Source organism: Lacerta agilis, chromosome 5 (assembly GCF_009819535.1).
Source record: "Lacerta agilis isolate rLacAgi1 chromosome 5, rLacAgi1.pri, whole genome shotgun sequence".
Taxonomy (NCBI): Eukaryota; Metazoa; Chordata; class Lepidosauria; order Squamata; family Lacertidae; genus Lacerta; species Lacerta agilis.
This window is the reverse complement of record NC_046316.1, coordinates 78291191-78301119: the sequence shown is the minus strand read 5'-3', so window position 1 is coordinate 78301119 and position 9929 is coordinate 78291191. Positions and strand designations below refer to the sequence as shown.

Sequence of the window (9929 nt, the reverse complement as noted above, 5' to 3'; positions counted from 1 at the left end):
ACCAATAGTTCTGCATAGGGATGGGTGAATCAGTCAGTTTCAGATTTTATCATTTTCTTATTTTTCAGTCTTAAATTCAGTTCTCCACATCTCCACAACAGTTTTCATTTTATGTAGATTGATCAGTATTTTAGTGTGAAATTCTCATATGAATACTTTTGCATGCATTTTTGCCTAATACATACATAACCCAGTCAGATGGGCAGGGTACAAATAGCAGTAGTAGTAGTAATAATAATAATAATAGTTTTTTATTTGTATCCAGCCCTCCCCAGCCGAGGCCGGGCTCAGAGCAGCTAACATCATAACAATACAGTGGATGCTCGGGTTGCAAACATGATCTGTGCAGGAGGCATGTTTGCAACATGCAGCATTTGTAACCTGCAGCACTGATTCTGCACATTCGCGGGTCGCAATTTGACGCTTCTGCACATGCGTGAAGCATGATTTAGCACTTATGTGCATGTGCAAGCACCGAAACCCAGAGGTAACCTGTTCCGTTACTTCCGGGTTCAGCAACCCGAAAACACGCAACCTGGTGCGCCTGTAACCCGAGGTATGACTGTAATAAGTTGTTGTTGTTGTTGTTGTTGTTGTTGTTGTTGTTGTTGTTGTTGTTGCATATTTCCCTAATATAATTCATTTGTGTATATTAATTTCACCAATATATGTATTCTGATGCAATTTTACCCTAATACAGTGGTACCTTGGGTTACAAACACTTCGGGTTACAAACTCTGCTAACCCGGAAGTAGTACCTCAGGTTGAGAACTTTGCCCCAGGATGAGAATGGAAATCACGCGGTGGCATGGCTGCAGGGGGAGGCCCCATTAGCAAAAGCGCACCTTAGGTTAAGAACGGTTTCGGGTTAAGAACGTACCCCTGGAACAAATTAAGTTCGTAACCCAAAGTACCACTGTATATGCATCTTTGTACATATTACATGGCCGGATTACTGTATTGTAAAATTCAGATATGTGAGAATATAAAAGGATCTCTACATTTCAGTATGTGTATCATTTCAGGAAATGCAAATTAGGTAGGTTCATCTTTAAATGCCCACCTTCACAACCTTTTCAAATACTCAAAAGCAGTACCTTACCTTGATAGTCTCTAAGCACCTTGAACAGCAGAAGCCGCCATTTTACCTGGAGCCAGTCTGTGCCTCACCCTGCCAGGTTTGTTGCAAATTGATTGGATAGAGAGCAGGAACCTGGTCTTGCAGCAGTTGGCATGCCCAACCAGTAAGGCAGAAGGCAGGGAGACCAGCGATAGGTGGAGCCAGAGCCACTGGCAGGCAGATGTCAAGAAGGTGGGTTCTAACTGATGGCAGACTGAAGTTGGTTGAGCAGAGCCCCATTTGCCCCAATAGACCTGCCTCTACTGCCCCTAGCATTTGGGGAGACAAGGGACAGATCCAGTGGCACCCATCTACATAGGCCTGCAACTTTTTTTCTTCTTCTATGGTCCATGCAAACTGTTTTGAAACAAGTTCATGGACATTTCTCTGAAGTGTAATTCTTAGGGCTCAGTATTACAGACAAAATATAACAATGCCATATTCTGCAACGTTCTATTTTGTGATCATTCACACATGCACATATGCACGTAGAAGGACAAGACAAGAAAACCCCCCAAAGTGATTTCTTTTAATTAGGGTGGTGGTGGGGGGAAACATTGGAATATACCAGCCTCCCCCCTCCTCATAAAAGCAATTTAGTTGTTTTACTTGTCATCTGTGATTCACTGAATAATTCTGTGCTCATGTTCCCTTGGTTTTTCATTATACTTTATGGGCCAATGCTCAGGACCACAAACTTGAAACCGTCAGCATTTCCTTTCACTTTATTGGTTAGCAACCGCACACACCACAGGCACGTAGACATGGCTCTCTTGAGCTTACTAAAGGAAACATTGTTTTCTAAGTTCCCCAGGGAAAGTGTGACCTTTATGGCTACTTTACAAGTATAGTTTATTGATGTTTTCCTTTTGCACATTGCAGAGCTTACTCATTTAATGCAAGTGATTACGGTACTTTTTAAAAGAAACCAAAGCAACTTGCTGCCATTTAAACGGGAACCAAAATGGAAATGATCAGTGAAGACAGTGGTGATAGTTCCACAGGGACAGTACCCCCATTTCTCCCAGTATCCTTGTCCACCACCCCCAGTTTAGTATAGGCACCAAAGAGAGAGGGTGTTTATAGCAGGCATAGGCAAACTTGGCCCTCCAGATGTTTTGGGACTACAATCCCCATCATCCCTGACCAGTGGTCCTGTTAGCTAGGGATCATGGGAGTTGTAGTCCCAAAACTTCTGGAGGGCCGAGTTTGCCCATGCCTGGTCTATAGCATGTAAAATAATGTCCACAGATAGTCAGATCTCTATTTATCCATTTCCTCCTGAGAAAGGTTTCAAGGTGACTGTTTTTCAAACATGTGTGAAGCTGAATTTTGGAAGATTCAAGACAGACAAAAGAAAGAACTTCTTCAGACAGAGCAAATAATATGTAGCAATGACCATCAACGTGGATGACTTTGATTCAACACATTCTTGGAGGCTAAGACCCTCAATGTCTGCTAGTCATGAAGGCTATGTACCAACTCCAGTGTTGGAGACAATATGTATCCCAGTTGCTGGGAATTACAACTGGAATCCCCAAACCAATGGTGCATTTCATCTCCCCAGCAGAATGTCCAGTAAAGTGTTCACCCATTCCATCTTCACCTACAAATAGGATGGATAATTTTAGGCACAAACTTTAGATCCAATGTTAAGTTGTTAATATTTAACAATTCAGCTAGATCATCTTGCTTAATAATGGTAGATTTAAAAATAAAGGAAGAAATGACTTGCAATAAGTGAGTAAACTTTTCAATGTGCAAAAGGAAACATCAATAAACCAAACTTGTAAAATAACCATAAAGGTCACATCTTTCTTGAGGCAGTTAGAAAACAATGTTTTCTTTAGTGTGCTCAGGACCATTTTGTGCAACCAATAACATGAAAGGAATACAGATGGTTTATAGTGTACTGAGCAATGTGTATGAGACGAAAAATTAAGAGCCCAAAATTCTGATCCACCATGGACTGTGCATGTTTTTGGAAGCTGCAGTTGACTCCCTACCCCAAATAGACACATGCTCAAGTTTAAAGGGTCCCATCTAAACTACATGTGCAGCTCACATTGGCTTGATTCAGGCAAATGGGCATGATCAAATTGGTGCCTGCCAACCTGATTCAGTCACAGTTCAGTATTTATTGAAAGAGGCATGTGGCCATGGTCGCATGGCTGATAAGTCAACCCACATTGACCACATTATCAGGGGGAAATTGTCATAAATGGATTGCTTGTGAGCATGATAAATATAAGTAAAATGTGCAATAAAGTAATTCAAGGATAAACTCATATACCAAAAATGTGGATATATTGTATGTAGCAGACATTTGTTTTTCTCCTTGGTATTTTGTACAATATGCTTCAGGGATGAAAGGATGAATCCCGGGTGTACAACTGACTGATCTTTTTTGTTTTTTGTTTTTTGTTTTTGTTTTTACAGGCTCTATCTTACTTTGAAGGTATATTGGTATGACTTTGTGTCACTTCTAGTGACTGGTTCACATATGAATGCACATCTTCTGATTTCTCAGAACTGGTTCACAGTAGGGATGCTTGGAAAAAAAGTCATTCTTTGCAAATTCCAATATGAACTGACCCAATCGGCACCTCCTGAACTCAAGTGCAGATCAGTGCATAGCTATCCTACACCACTCTGAATTTTGTGATGTGGTTGTTCACTGATATGTGCATTTTGAAATGTGTGGCCAGTAACGTGAGAGGAGTCGGACATGAGTGGACCTAATGGTCAGGGGTCCCTTTACCTTTACCTATGCATATTTTATAGCAATATGTTCAACAATACATATTTATACACAATTTAGGGAAGATACTTTTATTTTATTTTATTTTTCAGGATGCGGGTGGTGCTGTGGGTTAAATCACAGAGCCTAGGGCTTGCTGATCAGAAGGTCGGCGGTTCGAATCCCCGTAATGGGGTGAGCTCCCATTGCTCGGTCCCAGCTCCTGCCCACCTAGCAGTTCGAAAGCATGTCAAAGTGCAAGTAGATAAATAGGTACTGCTCCAGTGGGAAGGTAAACGGTGTTTCCGTGTGCTGCTCTGGTTCACCAGAAGCGGCTTAGTCATGCTGGCCACATGACCTGGAAGCTGTATGCCGGCTCCCTCAGCCAGTAACGCGAAACGAGCGCCGCAACCTCAGAGTTGGACACGACTGGACCTAATGGTCAGGGGTCCCTTTACCTTTACCTTACTTTTATTTTTATTTTGTAAAAAGAAAAGAAAAAGCAGATTAAAGGAAAATCAGGATGGAATGGAGTTAGGACTGAACACATGGAGAACTTGATACAGACCAGAAAAACAGGCTCATCATCCATGCGCACATACATTTTCAGTGCTGGATGACTGCAACATGGGGTGATAGTTGAGTGCATGAACTATCACAAAGATAAGACCACAGAGACAATTGTCTCATTACTTCAAACACAATGTTTTTCAGTCTGCTCAGCTGAGTGCTACTCAGGCTTTATACCTAAGCAGGTAATCTCCACACATGTAGAAGGTTTGGACCACACTGATGTAACCATGACCTTGCCCTTCCTCTGTCCTTGAATGCAGCAGTGATGCAGATGACTGGAGGTCAAGTGAGCACCACCACCCCATACTGCCTTCTGCTGTTGCTAATGCTTGAAATGGAGATAACCCCAGTCCAAGATGGAGAATAAAAGAGCAGTCCAATGCAAGGAAACTGGAGTTCAGGTTTACATCAATTTGCTTCCATCCTACTCGTTTTCAACAGGGCAGAAAAACAACTGAACCATGTTTATTCTGAAGAAAAGGATTTGCCTTAATTGTCTCCTGTGGTCTTCAGCCCCTTTATAGAAGCTGTGTCAATGCAAGCAGACAAAAGTTAATTTCGCAGAACACTTCTCAGGTTTAGGGTTTCTGAAGTGCCCTTAAGTTAAAAAAAAAAAAAAAATGACTTTCAAATTCTGATTTACAGGTAGAAGGTGTCCTGTTAAGATTGCTATAATGATCATTGCAATTAAAAATAGCCAAGAAGAATTTCCCGGTAGTTTGATCAAGTGGACATCATGTTATTTCTTTGAAATAAAGTAACACCTTCCACAAAGTCAATATAAGTAATATAACCCCTTGTTCGCTTTTGAGTGCTACATTAACTTCATCTGTTTTAGTTACAAAAGAAGAAGTTACTCATCACAAACTTTAGCATGTTTACTCAGAAGTAAGGTCCACTGCTTTCAGTTTAGTGTGCTGAAGCTTGTGCATGGATTGAGGCCTTAGTCAAAGTTCACACACCATTCAAGGACATGTAATTAAATAAGAACAAATAATGAATTGTTTCCCAGAGTGCAAGGGCAGCCCCTTTCCCTCCACTTCCCCATGGCTTTGGAGAGGTATGTGTCAAAAACTGTACTCAGAGGTTTTCTTTCATTGTGAAAGTAGTTTCCATTTCGCTGCCTCATTTGCTTCAGAATTTATTTAGGATTTGGATGCATGCGGGGTCCAACTTACCTGGTGTTTGTGAGGTGGCCAAGAGTGGTATCACAAAATACCCACACACAGTTTAAAAGGCCACACTTAATTAGCCAAACCCCTGTGCTCGATTCGGCAGCACATATACTAAAATTGGAACGATACAGAGAAGATTAGCATGGCCCCTGCGCAAGGATGACACGCAAATTCGTGAAGCGTTCCATTAAAAAAAAAAATTAGCCAAACCCCTGGAAAAGAGGAATGTTTTTGCCTGGCACCTAAAGATTTGTTATGAAAATTCAGCAGAGCAACTGCTGCGCAGAAGATATGCTGAGGAAACTACTGTCAGTACGCCCGGTCCTGCCCACGCCTTGGGCTAGGCGACTGGAGCACCATCAGCAACCTTCCAATCCTGGATAACTGGTCCTGGTGCACTGGACTCATAGCATATTATGAGCACCAGAGGCTTGGCAGCCTTCAGCAGAATAACAGCAGAAGCCGGCTGTATTGAAGCATAGCTTCTTTATCACCTATAATAAAGTGCAAGTGTCTCTGCGTCCTGTCCCTGTGTCCGTAGGATTGTGCTACTGCGCATGTGCCCCACGGACAGCCGTTGGGACTTGGAGCACAGAGACGCTCTGCGCATGTTCCCGATGTTGCTAGAGCAACAGGGACGCTATGCGCAGAGCTGGCTACGTCATGCGGCTCTCGCGTTGTTAGAAAAAAAAACGAGATACGCAAGAGCTGCTCAGTCAGCTCTGCACATGTCCTTGACGTTGCTAGGGCAACAGTTTGACCACATATATTCTAGCGCCCATTAATTTAACGGGGTTAATGTACAAGTTTCTACATACTACAAACTACAGACTTGTGTGAGAGTTACGGTTTTCACTCTCCATCTTATCTCTACAGAGTTACAGATCAAAAACCACAGAGAGTCAGGCTGGGACAGAGGAAGATAAAAAGCAGTTCCCGCCCCCCCTCCTTCTCATACTATGAGTCACACAATGGGAGGGGTGAAAGTATCAACAACTACATGTATTTAAAATATTTAAGAGGATGCAAAAACAGGTCCTTTTTAATTATAGAAAAAAGAAGTTACACTAAGATTACAAAATTCCACAAACCATGACCCAGCCAGTGACCCACCCACCAGGGTACAGAGAGGAGTACACAACACTCCTTATATACTACATTTACAGCTCAATTAACAACACCTGCTGTACTCCCCCACATCTGCAAAACTAGGCAATGAGATTTACAGTAACTTTTAAAGGGGTATACATTTCGTGGAACAATAATGAACCTTGATATCTGAACTAATCAACAAAGGTATGTGACAAAGGTGTCAAGCGAGCCTCCTTGGAGAGAGCATTCGACAAATGGGGGGCCACCACATAAAAGGCCTGTTCTCGTGTTACCACCCTCTGAACTTCTACTAGAGGGCAGCAGAGTTTGCTTGGCATGCTCCAAATATACATTAAAAAGAATGAAGTAATGCTACCTTAAATGTTAGTAGTGTCTGCTTTATCCCTTCTCACTGGTCTGTATATACTTGCAAATGCACTGGTATTACAAAAAAGCCATACATCTCCAGTACTTACTTCTCTGAAGAACTCTGTGGGAACTCTAGGAGATCACTAATGACTGTCATGTCATGAAGGAAGGTGTTTTGGAGAAATCTAATGCATGATGTGGATATTTATGGCAGCAGACATTGGCTGGGTTGCACAGTAACTTTGCTGCATCCCCCAATGATTACTCTTAACGGCTTATGACGTTCCACAACAGACCAACACAAACCAACCAATGCAGCATCCAATATGTCTCATTCCACTGATGGATTCCTCTGTGTTGGAACCTCAACAATTCTGTCATATTGGTGAACAAAATGATCCTTTATGTATTATTAGTGTGGTCAAAGAGAAAAATGCATTGAAATCAAGGTGATTTGATTTGATATTTTCATCCTGTGTTTTGTGTGCAATGTATCCAGATGCACATTTTGGATGATATTGAGCCTAACGCTATGATGAAAGCATTGGTATAGGAAGATATTTATATTGGTAATATTAGGAAATGTTGTTGTTGTTCAGTCGTTCAGTCGTGTCCGACTCTTCGTGACCCCATGGACCAGAGTACGCCAGGCACGCCTATCCTTCACTGCCTCTCGCAGTTTGGCCAAACTCATGTTAGTAGCTTCAAGAACACTGTCCAACCATCTCATCCTCTGTCGTCCCCTTCTCCTTGTGCCCTCCATCTTTCCCAACATCAGGGTCTTTTCTAGGGATTCTTCTCTTCTCATGAGGTGGCCAAAGTACTGGAGCCTCAACTTCAGGATCTGTCCTTCTAGTGAGTACTCAGGGCTGATTTCTTTGAGAATGGATAGGTTTGATCTTCTTGCAGTCCACGGGACTCTCAAGAGTCTCCTCCAGCACCATAATTCAAAAGCATCAATTCTACGGCGATCAGCCTTCTTTATGGTCCAGCTCTCATTTCCGTACATTACTACTGGGAAAACCATAGCTTTAACTATACGGACTTTTGTCGGCAAGGTGATGTCTTTGCTTTTTAAGATGCTGTCTAGGTTTGTCATTGCTTTTCTCCCAAGAAGCAGGCGTCTTCTGATTTCGTGACTGCTGTCACCATCTGCAGTGATCATGGAACCCAAGGGTTCCATATTAGGAAATATGTTGTGCTAAATAGTTTAAGGAAAATTACTGGGTGAAGGGATTCTTTTTAAAGAATAAGAAGGCTTTTTAGTTCTCTGTTGTTAGCCTGGAAATCAAGCTGTACATTTTCTTTTCATCATAGCTAATAGGTTTATACTTTCAAGGCTTTTGTCTGTAGGAAGAGGCTTACAATTCAATTTATCCACCAAAGAAAAGAAAAGTCAGAGCTTTACAATGATCAAGAGGTAGCTACATTATCCAGGATATATATCACTTGAATAGTTCCCATAAGATATATGCCTAAAGAATTCTGCTAGAGATATCGGCTTATAATTGCAGACATCACCCACATACTTTCAAGCCTATATTATGAGTCATAAGGGCTGTAGACCTGCTTCTGTTTTCAGGATGGTGAATTCTGTGGCCGGAACCAAACTCCACACTTACACTGCTCACAGCCCAAGGAGCGAATTTTATTCATTTTTTAAATGGTGATGGTATTCTCATATTTGTTTTTAGTTGGGCCATGGATTTTAACTGTGCTTTATGTCCATTTTCATTTGTACACGTCTTGGAGAAGTTTTAAAAAACCATGCATCTTATAAATTTTCTAATAAAATAAAATAAAATAATAAATAGATATAAAGTATAAAATGCCCATGTGCTTTTCAAGGGCAAATAACCAGATAATGCATCAGAGAAGTCCAATATTCAAAGATGAATAATGGTTATTCTGCTATCTATTATATATTGCTTCCTAAGTTATATAAACAAACCCAAATCTCCACAGTGTTTTCATAAAGCAATGGCAATAATTTACATTTGACCAAATGCTAACATTTTCTCTCTCTTTCCTTTCCTTTTCAAGAAACATTTAAATGGTCAATTAAATCCTTCAACATGCACAAAGAGTGTGCTATGGGCTCATGCTCATAAAGAAGGTTCACCACCTCTTCAACTGGCTCCTTGGCATTCATTTTATTTTGCAGGTGCAGAATGAATCCCACTTCAAAGTAAGTGGTCATGTATGCAGTGTGAATTATACACAAAACTCTGTGACACATTCAGAGTAATCTCACACATTCTCTCCAGAGTGAAAAGGGATCTTAGGCTCTTTAAAGATTTTATAGTTTTCAATTTGCTTGCATGGGTCCTCAGTAATCTCCATCTCTCCCAGCTTAGCGCATTTCAAAGTATGCCATCTGTAACTCAATTTTCCTTTCTTCAAAAAATGCTGATGTCTCCTTAAATGCCAATATCTCAGGAACTGCTTGAAATTTCAACTCAATCTTGGGATCGTTTTAAGCTCACTGTTCCAGCTTTGAAAGGACGTCAAGCTGTAGCCAAAATGCATTGCTTCTCTTCAGCAGCTACTCTTTCCATTCGTCTATGGATATACTTTCTTTTCATAAGAAAAGAGTTCTCCTTTATACATTATGAATTTATGTGCAAGAAATAAGAAGTTTGCTTCACTGGGACAGACTCATGCTGTGTGTCAGGCAATGGCAATTTGAAGAAAACTGAAGCACTCCGTCTTGTGGGATCATTTTCAGTTTATGCGGCCTGATGATGTAGACAGAATACTTGTGGCTTTGTGCCTGACCATAAGCCCCCTTGATCCCTGCCCATCATGGCTGGTGAAAACCAGTGGGTTGGTGTGACTAGTTGGGTTCAGGGTATGGTAG

At 41.3% G+C, this 9929-nt stretch overlaps 1 non-coding gene across 1 annotated transcript; it reads left to right on the top strand.

Annotated features, from left to right (window-relative positions):
• The first annotated feature begins 5695 nt into the window (after positions 1 to 5695).
• Positions 5696 to 5802, top strand: LOC117047634. The gene has a single exon (XR_004426704.1). It is a non-coding gene; the product is annotated as a U6 spliceosomal RNA (small nuclear RNA).
• The last annotated feature ends 4127 nt before the right edge of the window (positions 5803 to 9929 follow it).